This window comes from Lissotriton vulgaris, chromosome 3_1, assembly GCF_964263255.1.
Source record: "Lissotriton vulgaris chromosome 3_1, aLisVul1.2, whole genome shotgun sequence".
Lineage (NCBI taxonomy): Eukaryota > Metazoa > Chordata > Amphibia > Caudata > Salamandridae > Lissotriton > Lissotriton vulgaris.
Genome location: NC_141689.1, coordinates 320568636 through 320591677, shown reverse-complemented (window position 1 = coordinate 320591677; position 23042 = coordinate 320568636). Strand labels below are relative to the sequence as shown.

The 23042-nt window shown below is 44.2% G+C and overlaps 1 pseudogene; it reads left to right on the top strand.

Annotated features, from left to right (window-relative positions):
* LOC147726393 (prolactin receptor-like) overlaps positions 1 to 23042 on the top strand; it is a 121011-nt pseudogene that overhangs the window by 19500 nt on the left and 78469 nt on the right.

Sequence of the window (23042 nt, the reverse complement as noted above, 5' to 3'; positions counted from 1 at the left end):
AGAGGCTATCGGATGATAGTACACTCAGCCTTTACCTCCGGGCCACGTGGGACCGGGGTCCTGCTGCGGAGATCATCACCCTTCATTGTCCAATCCACAAAGACAGACGACCAAGGCCGCTTTGCGGCGGTGTATGGATATTGGGAAGGTAAGCCGGTCAATATAGTCTCGGTATATCTCCCTCCAGCACTCCACGCACTTGCTTTTCCGGACCTAGGGAAATTCCTACTCGAACTGCCAGACGGGAACCTCATCATAGGGGGTGATTTCAATGCAGTGGCACACGACACACAAGACAGATTCCCGAATCTGGTGCAATTGGTGAGACCTTCTAAACTACATGATTTTTTAGAAGCACAGGGGCTGGAGGACATCTGGAGAAAGTTGCACCCAGATGAAAAGCAATACACGTACTACTCTACAGTACATAATAGCCTGTCACGTATTGACTACTTCCTCACGTTAGGAAGGGGCTCACTCACCATAGACAACGTTCACATTCAACCTAGGGGCGTCTCGGACCACTCGCCACTTACACTAACACAGATCGGCCCAGAAAAAATTCGTAAGAGAATCTACCCGATTTACCCAGGATATTTGCAGGTACGGCCCATATGAAAAGAACTGAGGAAGGTAACTCAACACTACTTTGCAGAAAACACAAATTCAGTCGAGTCGCCAACGATAGTGTGGGAGGCTTATAAAACGGTATTGAGAGGTCAGGCCATTGCAACTATCACGGGACACAAGCGGGAACAGAAAAAAGAATTCATGGAACTAGAGACGCGATTACACAGTGCAAACCTAGCACACATGAGCAACCCGACGGTAGACACGCTACGCACGTTGCAACTAAGTCAACGGCTCCACACTGATCATCTAAAGCGCAGAGTAGTAGGAAATATAGAAGAAATGGCGCATAGAGTCTACAATATAGTAGACAAAGCAAGCAAACTTCTGGCATGGTTAGACAAAAAGCAGGCAGAAGGCACGCATATCCTGCAGCTGCGTAGTGCTGATGGTCAATTGCATACGCGGCCGTCGGAGATATTTGAAATTCTAGCGGACTACAATCCTAAATGTATATACGCCTGAAACCAGGGTAACACCTGAGATGGCGGAGATGGCACTTAGCAATGTACCAACACAATCCTTAAACCGAGAAGCAATAGAAGAGCTGGAAGCAGATTTGACACAGGAGGAGATACAGCTAGCAATTAGTGCGCTCCATTCCGGGAAGGCAGCAGGCCCCAATGGTATCCCCATTGAATGGTACAAGGCCGTATCCGAGGTCATAAGTGAGCCACTATTGGCTATGTACACTGACAGTTTAGAAAAAAAAGTCCTACCCTATGAATGGCAACGATCGTGACAATCCCGAAACCGGGCAAGCCGCTGGAAGAGTGTACATCATACCGGCCGATATCTTTAATAAACGCAGAGACCAAAATTCTAGCGAAACTCTTGTCAAACAGACTGATGCCCCACCTGGAGCAACTGATTCACCCGGACCAGTCGGGGTTCATGCCGCATAGAAGTACGGCTCTAAACCTTAGAAGAGTGCACGGGTCACTGGCTAGGGCCCCCCTACTGACTGGACCGGCGGCCATTCTGTCATTAGACGCCAGGATGGCGTTCGACATGGTGGAATGGCAGTATCTCCTCGCTGTGCTGACACACATGGGGTTTGGCCCCAAATTTCTCTCATGGATAAAACTCCTATACTCAAGCCCGGTGGCGCATGTAACAGCAAATGGACATATCTCACGCAAGATACCATTGGCTAGAGGAACAAGACAAGGATGTCCACTATCTCCTCTATTATTTGCATTGGTTTTAGAGCCACTGGCAGCCGTGATCAGGACCTCCCCGCTTTTGAAGGGAATATCCTGGGGAGATAACTGGGAGGACAGAATCTCCCTCTATGCGGATGATATGTTAGTCTATTTGTCAGAACCGGAGAGGAGCGTACCGGCACTTCTAGCACTCTGTGACAAATATGGCCAAGCTTCTGGATATACAATTAACTGGACGAAATCTATCCTCTATGTACTAAAGGGCCCTTTACCACCTATGTCCGCGAACTGCCCACTGGCGGTGGCGGACTCTTCCTTTAAATATCTTGGGATACATGTTACAAAAGATGAAGGGCTTTTCCACGACCTAAACTTACTACCGCCACTGACTCGACTGAAGGTGGACGTGCAGCACTGGAAGGCACTCCCGCTAACACTACTAGGAAGGGCAGCGCTGTTCAAGATGATGGCGCTACCGCGCTTTCTCTATGTCCTAGAAAATACCCCAATCCTGATACCGCCTGAATATTTTAGAAAAGTAACGGCTGCGATAACTGGGCTACTATGGGGTAATCGACCCGCCCGCATAGCGAACGTGAAGCTGGTCAGAGATTGGTACGACGGGGGAATAGCACTGCCGGGTGTGCAGCTATATTATTGGGCGGCGCATCTAAAGGTCGTAAATCAATGGATTCACGCCCCACAGGGGGAACCAGCATACCTGGCAGATAGAGCGCAGCTGGGTACCCACAGCTTATTGGCCCCACTATACAACAAGGGCATCGCTGCAAAGCTGATAGGACCTACGAAACACACGGTGGCACTGTGGCACAAAGCACATGCAAGACTCAAATGGGGAGGCACCATAAACAAAATGACTCCCTTGTGGGACGTCAAAGCACTGGGTCAGCTAAGACACAGTAGGGGTTTCACGCAGTGGGACAACATCGGGATCTCCACAGTAGGAGATCTGTGGACGAAAGATGGAGTTGTTCCGTTTCAGCAACTCCAGCGGCAATATCAGTTAGGCCCAAATGAAACATATCGATACATACAAATCAGGCATACACTAATGACAGCCATCGAGATAGGTACAAAGGTGCCGGAATCGTCCCCGCTGGAGGACCGCCTGTTGACTGATTTTATGGGACTTATCGTAAAATAATGAATAACTTGCAGGACCCGCTAGTAAAACTGAAAGCAAAATGGGAAGATGAGCTAGGTGAGATGGATAACGCAGAATGGAACGCAGCGATGGCATCACCAAAAGAAGCGGGTATCTCATTGAGATATCGGCTGGTGCAGCTTAAAATATTACGTAGAGTCTACTATACGAGAACTACTCTACACAAAATGCACAGAGGTGACCATCCCACCTGCCTTAGAGGATGCGGAGAACCAGGCACACTACTTCACACACTCTGAGAGTGCCCAATTATCGCCACCTACTGGCGACAGGTTCTGCGCACCATCTCACAAACATTGGAAGTATCCCTAACACCAGACCCTCGTGTATGTCTGCTGAATGCATGGAAACAGAATGATTTGACTCGTCAGGGGCAGCAGTGGGCAATTGTAGGGATAATGGTGGCCAAGCGGGATATAGCGCAAAAGTGGGGGGCAGTAGAGGCACCGACACTGGCGCAATCGTGTAGAAATATGGACTTACTATTAGTGATTGAAAGAGCAGTCTATAAAATGAGAGAAAACCACAGGAAATGGAACAAGCTATGGATGCCATGGAACACTTATCGAGGGGATATATGTGAGCCGCTATCAGAAGATGTAGACAGCTCAGAGGAGGAGGGGGATGATGAATGAGACGTACTTAGATTGAATTATCACATAAAAATAGAGTGGATATAGCGCTGATGGGTTGGCAGCACGTCCCATAAAAGGAATGCTAAGAGCTGGGGATCTTGAGATGTGAATGTCTGCTACCTGCATCAATTAATGCACTGAGAAGTAATGAGTGTCAAAAAGATAAACACCTGTTCTACTATCTGAGTCACAAGTTTAGTTATAGTTATAAAATATAAAAATAAGACTGTTACAAAACTATTTGGGAAAGTAATCGTATATTTTCTGCTGATTGAAAATGTGAAAATGACGACCAAGGACGCTGTAGAGCAAATAATGTTTGAAATGTGTAACTAAATGTCCCTCTATAGCAGCCGGCCTCCGGGTTGTAGGTAAATGCTGTGTAAGTAATGCAGATTGCAATAAAAGTCTTTAACCAAAAAAAAAAAAACTTCTAGAGATTCAAGTTTGGGTCCTCTTGTGTATAGTTATGGGGAATTCACATACAGAACCCATTCCAGTTGATAACACAACTGTTACTATGCAAAAAGATTCTCTTATAGATTTGATAAAATGCTCTAACATCAGTTTTTATCTGGCCAGCAGACACCAATATCCTGTTACACTATCTTTTTATAAACACTTAGTGGTAATAAAAATAGTGAGTTTCCATCAATTATTTTTTTGGCATCTTTTCTCCCTATTTTCTTATCAGAGCAGGGCCTCATTGTCCTGAGCGAGCGCCAGGCGAGGTGAGGCTATCTCCTAGCTAAGGGTGGGCGTAAAATCCATTTCGCGGGCGAATTTGCGGATTTTTCGCGATTTCGCGATCCGCAAATCTCACGAAATCGCGGTAAAATCAGCGGGGACGAATTTTCAGCCAAGCAAGGGTTACAGCAGCAGGTGCAAAAGTTGAACCTAATTTCTTTGTAACCTTTTACAAAAGGGTTACAAACAAATTAACTTCAACTTGGACACCTGCTGCTAATTGCTTCCTGGCGCCTCGTTGCCTACTTGCAACTATTCTCTGACCCTGCTCTGACCCTTGAAGCAGGGTCAGAGAATAGTTACAAGTAGGCAATGAGGCACCTGTCCAAGGAATTAAACCTCATCAGGAAGCACTTACAGATATAAAAAACAGGAAGAAGGGAGAGGATGGCAAATACACCCATTTTGAGTTGTCAGGAGGGGTTAAACTAAAAGAGACATTTACAGCACAATTTTCATATGTATTTTGCTAAAAATAAAAAGCTGTATGTTCTGTAGGGGCAACTCAGGAATCTGGCCCTTCAGAGATTCGGCCTCTCTTTCTTTCTCTTGTTCTCTCTCTCCCTCTCTCTTTCCCTCTCTTTCTCTCTCTTTCTATTTATCTATCTATCTATCTATCTATCTATCTATCTATCTATCTATCTATCTATCTATCTATCTATCTATCTATCCATCTATCCATCTATCTATCTATCTCTCTCTCCCTCTCCCATAAACGACTGCATGGGTAACTTCGCTATGCAAGCGGCTCGCGAAGACGCAAAAATCCCTGCGAAAACGCAAAAAACCCTGCGAACATGCAAAAAACCCAGCAAACACGCAAAAAAACAAAAATCCGCAAATTCGCACAAATTCGCGAATTTTGCAGATCGCGAATTCGCAAATCCGCAAATTCGCGGATCGCGAATTCGCAAAATTTGCCCATGCTTACTCCTAGCCAATGTGCGGGTGAGTGATTAATTTATTGATCAGATTATAGTAAAAGAGTCTTGGCTCTATGGCCCTCCATGTCTGTAATCTCCAAATGAGATTTTCTTGTTAATGTTCATAAGATGTGTACTTTATTCTGGTATATACACTGTTTTTCTGTTTCAGGAGCAGAACTAATTAATCACCATGACTTCATCTCCTACCAACTTACCTATACTATACTGGTAGGTTATTGTGGTTTGGCATGGTATACAAATTTTGATTTTCACAAATCACTGTTGCAGTAGTGTTCCATGAGGTCCTGAAGAAAGCCTTCCAAGGCTGAAACATGTCGACCGTTTGATCTATCTCATAATGGTAATATTTGTTTACATCCAAATTAGTTAGTGTTAGTGTTGCCCGAGATTCCAACTTTCTGGCACGCAACTGGAACAAGGCTGACATCAACAAATTCACCTCCCTCCTGAGTTCATCTGCTCCTGCTATTATGGAACCCTCTATCTCTATTGACTCTCAGTCCGACAATCTTGTCCACTGGCTGGTCTCCGCCGCCGACTCGGTGGCACCTTTAAAACCCGTCAAAACGCGGCGAAATCATGACGCACATAGGTGGTTCACCGAGGAACTTAAGGCACAGAAACTTAGTCTTCGTCAGGCCGAAAGACGCTGGCGTCGAGACTATTCTTTACAGACTAAAGCGGTCTTCTCCTCTCAGCTGAGAGAATACAAGTCTGCCATAGCCAGGGCTAAATCTTGTTATTTCTCCAATAAGATCTTGAATTCCATCAACAAGTCCAAAGACATCTTTTCTATTGTTGAGGAATTATCGAATCCGGCGAGAGTCACCATCGCTCCTCTCCCTTCCCAGCTACTGTGTGATTCTTTGAATCAATTCTTTGTGGACAAAATTGTCAAAATTAAAGCCAGCATTTCTGTCCACGTCTCTTCAGTTTCCCCTCCTCCCATTCCTTTCCTTTCCCATCGCACCGACACCCTTACCCAGCTCCCACTCATTTCTGAAGACAAATTCCTTTCCCTTCTGTTTAAAGTCTCCTCCGGATCTCCTAGCGATTGTTGCCCCCCGTCGGCTCTACGGGAAGCCTTCACTTCATGCCCGGACCCCCCTTTAGCTCTTTTAAATAACTCTTTGACTACGGGGGTGGTCCCAGGATCTTTTAAACGGGCAGAAGTGGTCGCTATCTTGAAAAAACCCACGGCTGACCAGTCCAACATGAGCAACTATCGCCCAATTTCTCTCCTCCCCTTCCTCAGTAAGGTTTTGGAGTCCCATGTTACCCAAACCCTCACCTCCTTTGTGGAAGACTCCTGTGTTTTGGACCCCCAGCAGGCTGGATTTAGACCAGCACATTCCACAGAAGCAGTCATCCTCTCTGTGATGGACGAACTTCGCAGGGGCGCCGACACTAACATCTGTCAGGCCCTGGTCCTTTTGGATCTGTCAGCCGCCTTTGACACGGTCGACCATGACATCCTGGTCGACCGTGTCAGAGAGGCTGGCATCCAGGGCATTGCCCTGGACTGGGTGCGCTCTTTCCTGACCCACCGCCACCAGGCCGTCAGGCTGTCTCAGTTCTCCGCCTCTCAGGTCGAGCTGACCTGTGGTGTCCCTCAGGGCTCTTCCCTTTCCCCCCTTCTTTTTAATTTATATTTGGCCCCGTTAATCCGTTCCCTTCACCGTTTCAATGTCTCCGCATTTAACTATGCGGATGACATTCAATTGGTCTTTACCATTGACTCCGGGTCCGAATCCATTTCTACTTTCCAAAACACCCTTTGTTTCATTAGTGATTGGATGGGCGTAAACCACCTGAAACTTAACCCCGACAAGACCGAGCTGGTGCTTGTCGGGGGACCCTCCAATCCTTGGCATCCCTCTTTCTGGCCGGCCAGCCTGGGTACCCCGCCCTGTCCCGTCAATTCAGCAAAAAGTCTGGGTGTTGTCATCAGCAACGATCTATCTATGACACCCCAGATTAGTGCTGTCGTCTCCTCTAGTCATTTTCAGCTCAGGAAGATACGCAAGATCTCTCGCCTACTTACCACCGATGCCCTCACTTTGGCCTTGCTTGCGTTAGTCATGTCTAGGCTTGACTACGCGAACGTATTATACGTAGGCATCCCTGTTTACCAACTTAGGAGACTCCAGCTGATCCAAAACCAGGCCGCCCGTCTGATTTATCATCAGCCGAGAGATCAACATGTCCAACCGCTTTTAAAGGATCTCCATTGGCTCCCGGTTTCTGCTCGTTGCAAATTCAAGCTGGGTTGTACCATCTTCAAATCCCTCTCTGGTCAGGGCCCCGTTTTCATTTCTTCTCTGCTTCATCCCTATGACCCCCCCCGCACTCTCCGGTCTTCTCATATGGCCCTCTTATCTGTCCCCAGATTCAAGCGGAAGAAACACGGTGGCCTTAGGTTCTCCTTCCTAGCCCCGTCCTTTTGGAATTCTTTACCTCTCCCGCTCAGGCTATCCTCCCTCTATTCCAGTTTCAGATCCTCCCTCAAAACTCACCTCTTCACTGAAGCCTACAATTAAATTCTTATCTATTGTTATGTTAGTTCTGTCTCTCTCTGCTCTCTCCAATCAGCGCCAAGGAACCTAACGGTGTTAGTGCGCTCTACAAATTAATTTAACATAACATAACATAACATCCATTTTTTCACTCTGCTTTTAATGTTGGCACCATGGTGACCGTCTCAATAAAGGTCTTTCAGGCACCATGTTAGCCAATTTTATTTCACTTTCTATATAGCACACTAGCTTTCTACACTGCAACTATTCTTCTTTCCACAGCCCTTGAGACACTATTACCCAACTCTACATCTTTGGCGAACCACATACTAGTTGTTGTACTCACATTCCTTTCTTCAGTGAGACACCTAGTAAACACCAGGCTGGTGTTCTTTCAACCCAGATGATGAAGTTCGGCCAACGGGTGGGCTGATGGGTTCACGTCTGTTCTTTCCTCACATTCTAACAGCCTATACCTCTACACTTACAGTATACAGTAGACATCTGAGGCCACGACTGACCTTAGCACCCCATGTGTGTTTTCCATTAGTTTCCAGGTGCTGTCAGGTCTTTAAGCTTACACCCCTTCCAGATCCTCTCCACATTTTGTATTTTTCTGCTCAGGGTGTGCTCAGGATGTGCGGATCTACTGTGCCCATATATATATATATATATATATATATATATATATATATATATATTACCTACTGGCGGTCGCCAGTAGGTATATATAGTTAGGATTTTTTCCCTATGGGATTTCTGAAAATTCTATGTCTAATAACTTTGGCGTTTGTGGACGGAATCGGCTGAAATTTTCAGGAAAATGGCACATTTTGTTTCTGAGCAGCCCCTGAAAATTTGGTGGGGTTTCGTCAAGGGGGGGCTGAGAAAAAAGGGGGGTCCCAAAACGCGTTTTTTGCATTGAGTTTTCCATAGGGCGGTTGGACTCACTTTTAGCTCGAACGGCTGAATGGATTTGCACGAAACTTGGCAAAATTGTAGGGACTGTTAGCCCGATGTGCCTTTGCTAGGTCTCAATATATGTGCTTCAGTGGATTTTGAGAAATTAACGTTTAAAACAAGATATATATCTGTAACAGCGCTCCGGGCAGCGCTCCGGTTCGCGAACTTTTCGCGTATTGGAACTTTGCGAAGCGAAGCTGATTGGCTCTCCGGTGTCTGTCAACATTCTAAACAGTCCGGAGCGGCCGCCATCTTGTCTCTCGGTAGGATCGAGAGACAAGAGGAGGCCAAAACAAAGGGGGAAATGAAGGAAAGGGGGCAAGGTAGACCCCTTCTGACCCCCTAGGATTGATGAGGGGGATATTATAGAGCCACGCCGGGCCCAAAAAAAAAAAAAAAAAATCCGATTTTTTCGCCGTAGAGACGCGTCTTGGTTCGCGAACCGGGCAGCTAACCGGGCAGCTAACCGGGAAGCTAACCGTCAGTGTAACCCAAAAAAAAAAAAAAAATTCCGATTTTTTCGCCGTAGAGACGCGTCTTGGTTCGCGAACCGGGCAGCTAACCGGGCAGCTAACCGGGAAGCTAACCGTCAGTGTAACCCAAAAAAAAAAAAAAAAAATTCCGATTTTTTCGCCGTAGAGACGCGTCTTGGTTCGCGAACCGGGCAGCTAACCGGGCAGCTAACCGGGAAGCTAACCGGCAGTGTAACCCAAAAAAAAAAAAAAACCATCCGATTTTTTCGCCGTAGAGACGCGTCTTGGTACGCGAACCGGGCAGCTAACCGGGCAGCTAACCGGGAAGCTAACCGGCAGTGTAACCCAAAAAAAAAAAAATAAATCAGATTTTTTCGCCGTAGAGACGCGTCTTGGTACGCGAACCGGGCAGCTAACCGGGCAGCTAACCGGGAAGCTAACCGGCAGTGTAACGGGAGTCTGAGGAGTAGCTGATTGGCTGTCAATATTGTAAACAGTCCGGAGCAGCCGCCATCTTGTCTCTCGGTAGGATCGAGAGACAAGAGGAGGCCAAAACAAAGGGGGAAATGAAGGAAAGAGGGCAAGGTAGACCCCTTCTGACCCCCTAGGATTGATGAGGGGGATATTATAAAGCCACGTGGGGGCAAAAAAAAACCAAACAAAAAAATCCGATTTTTTCGCCGTAGAGACGCGTCTTGGTACGCGAACTGGGCAGCTAACCGGGCAGCTACCGGGAAGCTAATCGGCAGTGTAACGGGAGTCTGAGGAGAAGCTGATTGCCTGTTATCATTGTAAACAGTCTGGAGCGGCCGCCATCTTGTCTCTCTGTGGGATCGAGAGACAAGAGGTGGAAAAAAAAAAGGTGTAAATGAATGAAAGGGGTAAGGCAGACCCCTCCTGAACCCCTAGGATGGATGAGGGGGCTATTAAAGTTCCCTGGGGGGTGAAAAAAAAAAATTTGCGATTTTTCGCGGTAAAGGTGCTTCCTGGTACGTTAACCGGGCAGCTAACCGGCAGCGTAACGGGAGTCCGACATATTGTGTTTTTTGAACGTTTGTGATATGTGCACGTGTGGATTTTGTCTAATTAAGGTTAAAAAAATATATATATATCTTTAAGCGTGTTCTGGCGCGCTTACGTTTTGGGTTTGGTTTGCGCTGCAGAGACGATACGTCACGGTTATGCGATGCATCATGAGGCGTCTCACGGGCTACGTGATACGTCACTTAATAAAGAATATATTTTACAGCTATAGATATTAGCTTTTAAAAAACCAATGAAATTCACAGAAAAAACCATAGGTTATAGACCATATATAGTTAGGAATTTGCATTTACAAAACCTTGAAAATTCACTGAAAAAACCATAGGTTATAGACCATATATAGTTAGGGATTAGCATTTAAAAAACCTTATTTTATTTGCACAAAACCATTGAAATTCCATATATAGTTAGTTGCACTAACTATATATCGCGGACCCGCAATCCACTGCTAATGATGTCACATATTACATCATTCATGACATGGTCAGTGACATCACTGATGACATCACTGATGACATCTCAAATGACATCACTGATGACATCACTGATGACAACACCCAGTGACTGTATGTTTCGGTAAAGTTAAAATATGTCTTACATATTGAAGAATGAGTGGATGTATAAGTGTCTGGATGAAGGATTTAGTAGGTGCATGACTGACTGTATGAGAGAATGATTAAATGTGTCTCACTGAGTGCATGGGTTAGTGATTAAAGTGTCTTAATTTGGCAATCAATATTTATGTTCTTCTGTAAACTGCTGCATGTTTAAATCAGTAGCTATATCAGTAACTATATGGGTTATTGAATGGTTGCCCAAGTATTTGTATGGGAGACTGAGTGTGTGTGTGGGTGGCTGGGAGGTGTATAACTCTGTGCATAGATGTGTGAGCGGTTGATTCCCTAGGTGTATGGGTTCAAAAGTGCATGTAGAAACAGCTGTATGGACAGTTGACTGTGTGCATGAGTATATTGGTGAGTGAATGGATATCTCAGTTCTACATGTCAAAGTAAGTACATATGTAAAACACACTCCATGTGAGAGTTGACATATATAAATAACTGAACATAAGAGTCAGTGAATGTGAGAGTGGCTGTATGAATCATTGTGAACTTGTATCAAGGATTGTATAAGAGAGTAAATATGTGTTAGTATATGTTTGAATAAGTAAGGTGTGTATAACTGTATAGTTAAGGAAATGGAGATGTGATTGATTCTTTGCATGACTGAATAGGTGTGTGAGTAACTCCATGGATGTGTGACAGTCTGTGAGTGCCTGTTTACACTGAGTGTATCAAAGGTTATATTAGAGTCTGAAGATGTATTATCACATAAATGATATCATCAGTGATGTAATCAGTAATGTCAAATGAGATGTCAGTGATGTCATCAGTGATGTCATTTGAGATGTCATCAGTGATGTCATCAGTGATGTCATTTGAGATGTCATCAGTGATGTCATCAGTGATGTCACTGACCATGTCATGAATGATGTAATATGTGACATCATTAGCAGTGGATTGCGGGTCCGCGATATATAGTTAGTGCAACTAACTATATATGGAATTTCAATGGTTTTGTGCAAATAAAATAAGGTTTTTTAAATGCTAATCCCTAACTATATATGGTCTATAACCTATGTTTTTTTCAGTGAATTTTCAAGGTTTTGTAAATGCAAATTCCTAACTATATATGGTCTATAACCTATGGTTTTTTCTGTGAATATATATATATATATATATATATATATATATATATATATACACATATATATATATATATATATACATATTCCCTGAAAAAACCATAGGTTTCACACCAGTTATAGTTGCTGGTCATTTTACTCATACAAAACCATTGAAATTCCCACGTTATAGTTAGTTGAACTCACTATAACTCGTGTGCCCGCAATCCAGTGCTGATGATGTCACATATTACATCATTTATGACATGGGGAGTGACATCACTGATGACATCACTGATGACATCATTCATGTGATAATACGATGCACCTCCTCACACTCTAATCTAACCTTTGATATATCCAGTGTTAAATACAGACTACCATTCCAGAAACCTCGCCTTGAGGTTGTGACTCAGTGCTCCAGTTTCGTTACCTGCATCTCGCTACAGGAGTAGCAGTTCATTTGACACACCAATCCCAGTTACTACATACGTACTCACTGATTCCTAAGTCTACACACACATCCACTCATTTACCCATACAATCACTCATACATACAGTCACTCATTAATACAACACTATCATATGCACTCATACACCTAAAGAGATACTCACACATTGCCACTCATTCATGGAGTTACTCACACACCTAGTCAGTCATGCAAAGAATCAATCACACTCCCATTTCCTCATCTATACAGTTAAACACACGTAACCTTACTTATTCAAACATATACTAACACATACTTACTCTCTTTTACAATCACTGATACATGTACATATTGATCCATACAGTCACTTACACAATCACAGGCTCTCATGTATAGTCATTAATATATGCCAACTCTCACATGCACTGTGTTTTACATATGTACTTACTTGGACATGTAGCACTGAGATATCCATTCACTCACCAACACACCCATGCACACAGTCAAACGCCCATACAGCTGTTTCCACATGCACTCTTGAAACATATACCAAGTGAATCAACTGCTCACACATCTATGCAGAGAGTCACACACCTCCCAGCCACCCCCACACACCCTAACCTTCACATTCAATTACTTGGGCAACCAATCAAAAGACCATATGTCCAGCTAACTATAACTGGTGTGAAACCTATGGTTTTTTCAGTGAATTTCAAAGGTTTTTTAAATGCTAATTCCTAACTATAACAAGTGTTAAACCTATGTTTTTTTCAGTGAATTTCAAAGGTTTTTTAAAAGCTAATTCCTTACTATAACGAGTTTGTAACCTACGATTTTTAAAGTGAATTATTAATGTTTTTTAATCGTTCTTTTTTATAACTATTAATTACAATATTTTTTATAAAATTATTATTTTTTATTTTTTTCTAAAATATTTTTTTTTACCATTTTACCTCGGAGCGCTCTGGGTGCGTGCACCCGTAAACACACCCGTACACGTAGCGAGAGCGCTATATCGGTGTGCAAAAAAAAATATAAGTATGGATTTAAAGTAAATAATAATACAAGACATTCAGTGGCATACTTATAAAAGTTGTATTTTTAATTTTGAATAACCGTATTTTAACTTTAAACACATTTCCTAAAATCTAACAAAACGTCAATCAGGCGGGCCGCATAAGCGCCCCCGGAAGCGCCTCCGTACGTGCCGCGTAAGCACCCCAGGAAGCGCCTACGTACTTGCCGCGTAAACGTCCCCGGAAGCGCTCCAGCGCATAGCATAAGCGCGTCAAGTCATGTGACCTTAAAATAACACTTTTCATTGGTTGTTAACATTTTTTTTTACAACTAATGAAAACCCCACCCATTTCCTTCACTACCTCTTTCACTTTGGAGAGAGCAAGACCTATTCCCTTCTTCTCTTCAATTCTTTGCAAAGAATGGCTGCAAGACCACCAAGCAGCAGTGATGACTCTGATGAGTTTCTCCAGGAGGAACCTCCTCAGCCAAAAGTGAAGCAGCACTTCATCTGGAAGTTTTTTAGCATTCCAGAAGGGGAGAAGAAGGTAAATGCTATTAAGGTGGAATGTAAGATCTGCAACACTATTCTGTCTCGTGGTGACCCCAGAAAGAAATACAGCTTTGGGAACTCCACCATGATCAGGCATGTTCAAAGAAGAGGACTGAGTGAGGGAGCAAAGAAAGATAAGTGAGGGAGTGTAGGTGAGTTATAGGGAGTAAGTGTGACGGAACAGGAGTGAGAGAGTGAGGGGATGGAGGTAGTGAAGCTAAGAGAGAGGGAGTGAGGAAGGAGAATGAGGATATGACAGGGTAGAGGTAGTGAGAAAAGAGTGAGTGAAGTGGAGTAAGGTGAGTAAGGTAAGGGGAAAGAGTGAGTGAGCGAAGGAAGGGAAGAGAGAGGGAGTGAGGAAGGAGAATGAGGATATGACAGGGTAGAGGTAGTGAGAAAAGAGTGAGTGAAGTGGAGTAAGGTGAGTAAGGTAAGGGGAAAGAGTGAGTGAGCGAAGGAAGGGAAGAGAGGGGAAGAGGACTGAAGCATAGGTCTTGAGAGAAGGTGAGTGGCGGATGAAAGTAAAGGGAAAAGGAGAGAAAGATATGGAATGAGGGGTAGTGAGGGAACCAGACTAAGAGAACGGGAGTGAAAGAATGGCATAGAGCATGAGTAAAGAGGGATGAAAGAGGGTGGATAAAAGTGAGTGAGGGTAAGACAAAGGGAGTGAGGAAGTGAGGGGATAGAGGTACTGAAGGAAAGAGTGACAGAAAGGGACTTAGTGAATGAGCAAAGAAAGATAAGTGAGGGAGTGTGGCTGAGTTATAGGGAATGAGCATAACAGAAGAGGAGTGACAGAGTAAGAGGACGGACATAATGGGGGTAAGAGAGAGAGAGTGAGGGAAGGGGAGTGAGTAAGTAAGAGGACAGAGGGAATGAGTGAAGGAGTTACTGAAGTGGAGTAAGGAGAGTAACAGAAGCAAAAAGAGTGAAGGAGCGAAAGAAGGAAAGAGAGAGGAAGAGAAGTAAAACAGGAGAGCTGAAAGAAAGTGAGTATGGGAGTGTGGCTGAGTTATAGGGAGTGAGCGTGACAGAAGAGGAGTGAGAGACTAAGAGGACGGAGAGAATGAGGCTAACAGAGAGAGAATGCCGGAAGGGGAGTGTAGAAGTAAGAGGACAGAGGGAGTAAGACAAGGAGTTAGTGAAGTGGAGTAAGGAGAGTAAGGGAAGGGAAAAGAGAAGAAGCGAAAGAAGAGAAGAGAGAGGAAGGGAAGTAAAACAGGAGATCTGAAAGAAAGTGAGTGTGGGAGTGTGGCTGAGTTATAGGGGGTGAGCGTGACAGAAAAGGAGTGAGAGACTAAGAGGACGGAGAGAATGAGGCTAACAGAGAGAGAATGAGGGAAGGGGAGTGTAGAAGTAAGAGGACAGAGGGAATAAGAGAAGGAGTTAGTGAAGTGGAGTAAGGAGAGTAACAGAAGCAAAAAGATTGAAGGAGCGAAAGAAGGGAAGAGAGAGGAAGGGAAGTAAAACAGGAGATCTGAAAGAAAGTGACTGTGGAAGTGTGGCTGAGTTATAGGGAGTGAGCGTGACAGAAGAGGAGTGAGAGACTAAGAGGATGGAGAGATGAGGCTAACAGAGAGAGAATGAGGGAAGGGGAGTGTAGAAGTAAGAGGACAGAGGGAATAAGAGAAGGAGTTAGTGAAGTGGAGTAAGGAGAGTAAGGGAAGGAAAAAGAGTGAAGGAGCGAAGGAAGGGAATAGAGAGGAAGGGAAGTAAAACAGGAGATCTGAAAGAAAGTGAGTGTGGGAGTGTGGCTGAGTTATAGGGGGTAAGCGTGACAGAAAAGGAGTGAGAGACTAAGAGGACGGAGAGAATGAGGCTAACAGAGAGAGGATGAGGGAAGGGGAGCGTAGAAGTAAAAGGACAGAGGGAGTAAGAGAAGGAGCTAGTGAAGTAGAGTAAGGAGAGTAAGGGAAGGGAAAAGAGTGAACGAGTGAAGGAAGTGAAGAGAGAGGAAGGAAAGTAAAGGAGAAGGTCTGAAAAAAGGTGAGTGTGGGAGGGGAGTGAGGAAAAGGGGAGTAAATGTGGGGATTGGGAATGAGTGAGGGAAGCGCAGTAAGGGAACAGGGGTGTGGGTAGGTGAGATAATTAAAAACCAAACTGCACATTTTAATTGGTTGTACATTTCAACACTTTGAAATTCACATAATATTCACCCATCCCCCCAGTGCTCATTGACCCTGTTACCATGGTAACTCCCACCTAACCCTGCACACAGTTGAAAAGTTCATCATACTATGTTGCAAAAGAATCCAGCAAGGGTGTTTGACCTCTCAATGTACTGGCTAATCATTTGCAATGTTTCTTTAAATGACTTTTTCTCAACCATTAAAATGACTTCTTAAAAAAAAAGATGCATGCACTCTAATTTTCAGTGGTGAATTTTAAGAAAGCACCAATCATTTCTTGTTTTTCAAGTGCACTGAATCTCAACCACTTTTTTCAAAATTCCTACTTTCAAACTGCCATTTCATTTCCACAACTCATCTGAATACAAGCACATCTACCTTCAAGATGCCAAAAGTCTGGTTTGTGGGTCATAGCTTTGTCTACTGGAGTGAAAAATGTGCAAGTAACAGAGGTATTTACAACCTTGATTTACCAAATGTGGACATTGTGTGGATTGGACAGAGAGGATTAAGAAGTTATCAATTTATACCATTGATAAAATCCTTTCTGCATCTACCACACCCAGACCTCATAATTGTGCACTGTGGTGGCAATGACCTGGGCACTTTGACTGGGGTAGGTCTGGAAATGCTTTTAAAGGACATCTTTGGGCAATTTTTCCCAAAACTGCCTTGGTATTTTCTAATATATGCCAAAGGCAAAAATGGAACTGGTCCAACAAATTTTGTCCACAGATTGAGAAAGCAAGGAAACATGTGAATACATCTGTTTCTGCTTTCCTCAGAGACTATGGGGTGGGTTCCATTTACCACAACAACTTGCGTTACAACATGCAAGGCATCTATAGGAGAGATGGTGTACATTTTACAGATGAGGGGAATAGAGTCTTCCTCTTGAATTTGAGACTCTGCATCGGTACCTACTTGTAGGTGCAAAAAGCACCCACATAGCACAACAGCTCTTTTCAGAGCTACCCTACCTCTAAGCACTCACATTTTTTTTTTTACTCACATTTTTTACACTGTTTTTCCCCGTGGTGCGCTCAGGGTGCGCGTACCGGTGAGCGTACATGGGAGCGCAGCCAGCGCTTACCCCGCAAAATTTGCAAAAAAGAAAAAAAACGTTTTTGTGCCCTTCAGGGTCTTTCTAGGCCCCACTCAAAAAACCTAGGGGGTCAGGGGATGTGAACCCTGCCCCCTTTTAATCATTTCCCCCTTTTTATTTTCACCTCTTGTGTCCCGGTTCTACGGACTGTTTAGAATGTTGACAGCCAATCAGCTTTCCGCTCGCGCACTCCCGTAGTGCGCGGAGAGCGCTCCCCGGTACGCGTACCGGTGACTTCTCGGAGCGGGCCTATAGATATATATGTGTTTTTGAAGTTAATTTTCAAAAAAACAACTGGAGCAAATTTCACCAAATATAGCAAAGGCACATCTGCGTACCAGTCCCTACAATTGTGCAAAGTTTGGCGTAATTCCGTTCAGCGGTTCAGGCTGTAACCTTGTCAATTCGTCCTATGGAAATTAACATGGGGAAAACACGTTTTGGGACCCCCCTTTTTTCTCAGCCCCCACTTCACGAATCCACCTGAAACTTTCAGGGAAGGAGCGGTGCGAAGCTGGCCTAAATTTTGGAAAATTGCACACAAATTCCTCAACCGGCTCCAAAGTTACTCCCAATAGAATGTTGCGGATTTCCTATGGTAGCTAGGTCCTAACTATAACTACCTACTAGTGACGCAACAGATTGACACCATTTAAGCAAAAGGCAGCACAAGTCGGAACTGAGGACTACCTCTTTGCCAAATTTTGGGTAATTCCGTTCAGCAGTTCAGGTTGTAGCTGCGACTAATAGTCCTATGGGAAATTACATGGGAAAAACACGTTTTGGGACCCCCCTTTTTCTCGGCCCACACTTGATGAATCATCCCGAGACTTTCAGTATAGGAGCAGACCGGAGCTAGCCAAAAGTTTGGAAAATTTAGCAAAGCTTCATCAATCGGCGCCAAAGTTATTGGAATAGAATGTTGTGGATTTCCTATGGATAATAGTTCCTAACTATAACTACCAACTGACGACCGCCAGTAGGTGAAATATGTATATATATATATATGTAAAGTCGTACTTGCCATGGATGCCCAACGTGCTCAGTGATAGGTTGGCAAAAAGGGTAGGTAGCCCGTGACCAGCGAGTGTTGTGATTGGTCACCTTCCATCCCTCCTTCAAAAAGAAGCATAATAAAAACTTTACCTCTTCCATCTATTGAGTAGCTGCATGCCTGACACTATCACAATCACTTTTTGACAGCTCCATATGTGGTGTGCACCAGGAAAATGATTACACTTTTCGTGGCCAGCAGTGATCGTGGACCTGACTTGACAGAATATGTATGCACCAACGTTATTGACGTATACTCTATATAGGTCCCTTTCGTGTCTTTCATCTTGCGATTATCTGCCACTCATTTTCAGGGTCCAGTTATTGCCTGGTTGCTGTCAAGACCCTCAATTTAAAGGTCAGACAAGTTTTACGTGGCAACCATCGTGCGATTTGATTACCGGCGTGCTTCTACAGTGCAATGGCCAAATTATAATTTTATTACCACGAAGTAGCAAAAATTGCATGGGAAAAGCATTTTTTTACTGCATCACAGATAACATGTAACAATTACTTAGCACCGGGAAAGAGCACTAAACTTCAACAAACACCATGGCATTAACCATATCTGGAGATGCACAGAGTGTAATATTCTATTTATTAACGTTGTTGTGAGAGGGCAAGGCTTCATGACTCACTCAAGGGTTTGCCTGTCCTGCCCTCGCCTCACACTCAACAATGGTAAGAACTGTATATTTGTGCATCTACACATGCATATGTATTCAATGAAACTCCCAAAGGTTAAATCTTTGGTATAGTTAGGAAAACTTTATTTATTCTTTCTACAGAAGCTGAACTTAAAATACCCAAATATTAGAAATTCTTAATTTATAGGTATACTTTAAAAATGATAACTTACACACCACCCTTAAATTAATATAAATGCATTTATTCTGTAGCTACAAACAAAAGTTAAAGTACAGAAAAATATACATTTCTAAACTTATACCTTTAATTTATAATTTACGCAACACCTTTAAATGTGTATAACTTATGCACTTCTATACACAGTGCATTTAACTCGGTAGCCACATTAAAATAACTATAAATTGAAGGGTTTTTTTTGTTGCAAAGTTTTATCTAGTGCTGGCTATATCCAGAGGTATCAGAGCACTTCACATGAGGATCCACGGGTTACAGGTTACGAAAGTTATATCAGTTACAGTTGCAGTTATAAGTATAGGCGTATAGGAGAAAAACATGAGATTACACTATAAAATAAGTTATTAGCTCATAGCCTAAACCAAGACTCGGGTCATATGGGGAAAGGAGGGAGGGGGGAAACAGGGGAGAGGAATGCAGATAGAGTCAGAAAAACAGGAGGGGGGAAGTACTTAAGGGGGAGTAAAGCATTGAAGGCAGTCTAAAAGGCAGACAGATAAAACTGTGAAGAACCGTGAGAAACAATGTCCGATTTCCGGCAGGGTAGATGACGGCCGAGGGGGTGAACCATAGCCAGACTCCTCTATAGCTGCATGGGACAGCTCCATCAGACAACGGCCAAGGGTACTCGGGCTCCGCGATAAGGCTAAATAGTTTCTGTGCAAAGCAGTCAAAGCAGTCAAAGAGAAAGACAGATGAAGCTGTGCAGAACCAAGAGAACAAATGTCCGATGTCCGGCTGGGTAGGTGACAGTCAAGGGGGTGAACCAGACTCCTCTATAGCTACATAGGACAGCTCCACCGGGCAGCGACCAAGGGTTGTCGGGTTCTGGGGTAGGTACAAATAGTTTCTGTTGCCGCTTATGAGGCAGCATCATAGATCCATAGAAGGCCACCATCCAGGTGTTACTAGGAGATGCTGTCCTCCTCATCCACCAGCTCACTCCATGGGAGGAGTAGTCACTCTCGGAGAGGTCCCTGCAGCCCCGGAGAACAACTGCTGTATCCTTTGCCCACAATGGGAGAAAGAGTGCATGAGTGGATGGCCCACTCGTGGTGGCCATTTTAGGATAAGGCACTCCTCGCATGCTTATGTTGACCAGATAGGGGTGCATTGTTCACTGACCTCCCTATCGTTCTGTGGAGGATACCTTGCTAGATGCCCCATAAAGTTCAGGATCATATCTGTGACTGTGTTGGAATGGTATGTCCTCAGAGCTCCGAGTCAGTCATAATGGAGTAAGGCAATTGCAACTGTGAGCTCCCCACCGCCTTGTTGCTGTCCTATAAGACTCCCCTATCTTCCAGGTGCCTCCCGCGGGAGGTTTGGGTTTGCAATCTGCAGTAGGCTCCTGCCTGTGGCACCTGCTGCTGGGTCGTGTTCAGTGTCCCAGGTGCATTGCACTGCTGCTCATTGGCTGTTGTAAGGCCATGAGCTTTGCGGTTCTTGATCTGCGGGCAACAATGTAGGCAATTCTCTCTTCACTCTTTCCTCACTGGATTCCTGCAGCAGCGGTGATGGGGATGCGGTGCAGCCCCAGAAGCTCCCAGGACCTCAGCGCCTCCGCAGTCCCCCAGCAGAGCAGCCCCGAATCAGGCCAGCAGCGCAAGTCCCCCCGCAGTCATGCAACCTTCTCCATACACTGCTTATACAGTTTTATTTATTCTCACTTGTATCGTGTAAAATAATAGCATTTACAAGAACAGTTATGACATTGCAAATCAAATCTTCTGTGAGAACACAGTGCATGGTAGAGTGACAAGTTGTAGCTAATGTAGTGTGGCTACTGAGTTGAATACACAATGTATGGAGGTGCATATGTTAGAAAAATTTGAAGGTGTGCCGCCAAATCGATGTATAAGTATAAATGTAAATTTTTCTGTACTTTAACTTTTGTTTGTAGCTAAAGAATGAATAAATTATATTAATTTAAATGTGATGAGTAAATTATACATATATGGTATAACTGTAACTTAAGAATTTCTAATGTTTGTGTATTTGTTTGTTTCATTGAATTTAAGAGCTATTTATTGGTAATTTTAAAAGTTTTGAAATAATAAAGAGTACTAAGTCGAGTGGAGTGTCATTAAGTCACGTGTAATACAGTAGAGTGGAGTAAAGTGTTGAAAAGCATACTGTCATAGACTGAAGTGAAGTAGAGTGGAATGTGGTACAGTGAAATGGTGTAAAGTGAAATTGGGTACAGTGGAATGGAGGATTGTACAGTGGAGTGTGGTATAGTGGAGTGTGGTTTAGTGGAGTGTTGTTTAGTGGAGTGTGGTATAGTGGAGTGTGGTTTAGTGGAGTGTGGTTTAGTGGAGCGTGATATAGTGGAGAGTCATAGAGTGGAGTGTTGTAGAGTGGGTGGCATACAGTACAATATCATACAGTGGAGTGGTGTAGTGTATTGTGGTAGAGTGTAGTAGCATACAATAGAGTAGCGTAGAGTGCAATGTCGTAGAGTGGGGCAGCGTACAGTGGAATGAGGTACAGTCTAGTGGCATACAGTACATATCTGCCAAGGTTTCAGATTGGTTAAGTGTGACATTTCCATGTTTTCCATGTGCTTATGTGTGACATTTCATCATCTTAATTGTGACACTTTGAGTGACACTTTCTCGTGAGTAGAACCAAGCAATGATGTGCCCATAATGAGCTACTTTTAAAAAACAGCCCCCTTTGTACAAAGCGAGGCTGTGAAGCATATTTATTATCACTACAAGGGTGCCTGGCTCCCATCAGAGGAGGATAACATTCACAGCTGGGAAGCCATGGCTACCAAAAGTCATCTGAGGAAGTTCAAATCCAACGATTTAGAAATCTTATGGACCAAATGGCTCCATGGTATGTATGTGACACCTCAAGCCAGGGCTGAGTTCTAACTAAACATTCTTTCATTCTGGGTCTCGTAAGCCCACAGTTTATTTTTTAATGCAAGCAGCAAGGCAGATATTGGGATAGTTAAAGCAACTTTAAAACCTTCTGGAGAGCTTGCCAAACAGGCACTATCTTGGTAATGTTACTAGCCAGTCTGCTACTGATAAAAATAGATCTATGAGTCCCAGAATACACAGTGATCCTCGCTTAAAAGCCAGGACAGGCGGAAGGTGGCAGACACAAAAGAAACGGCCATCATGTAAACATTTCATGAAGTTATCATCACCCTATACAAATACACATACTGTGTGTTGGACTTGGCCCTTTTCCCCAAAATAATTTCGCTTTTCGCCCCCCTAATTTGAGATGTCTCCCCATGGTGAAGGTTACCGAATAGGCCATGTGTGGTGTGAGACGCAATGGTGATGTTAAATGCAATGCAATGGTGTGTACATTTATTTTCCCCCATTGTAAACATGTACCCTGGTGAAATGCTGCATTTGTGTTTTGCATTGAAAATGGCTGCCAAGGCTATGCGTTGTGCCATCTGACTGCAGGAGGTTAGCAGTCTAGTTGTTAGGTACCCAGCCACCCCTGCATTTGGAGGGAAAGTCTGGCACCCAGGGTGCTCTACTCCTCCCCCTGAGCCAGTTAGAACTAGTTCGCCTGAGAATTCTAGAGGGTTCCAGCCTTTCTGGTATAGGGTGAGCAGTAGAGTTGTCATGTGCTGAGACAGAGCTGGGACAGGAATGTGAGGGGACCTGCTGCCAGGGGATACCGCCACTTGGGCCTGTGTGCTGGACCCTGCACCCATCTAGGACCCCCTACTGTCCCCAGGGCTAGTGGAAGCCCCACTTCAGGAGTTCAGGCTGCTGTGTGGGAGGAGGGCCATGCTGCAGTGGGGATGGTGAAAGCCTCCCACCCTGCTTTTATGATGCCCCCACTACCTGCTGACCTGGCCCAGTAGTGCCTACTGCTCTGTCCCCCGGGCCCCTGAGGAAGGA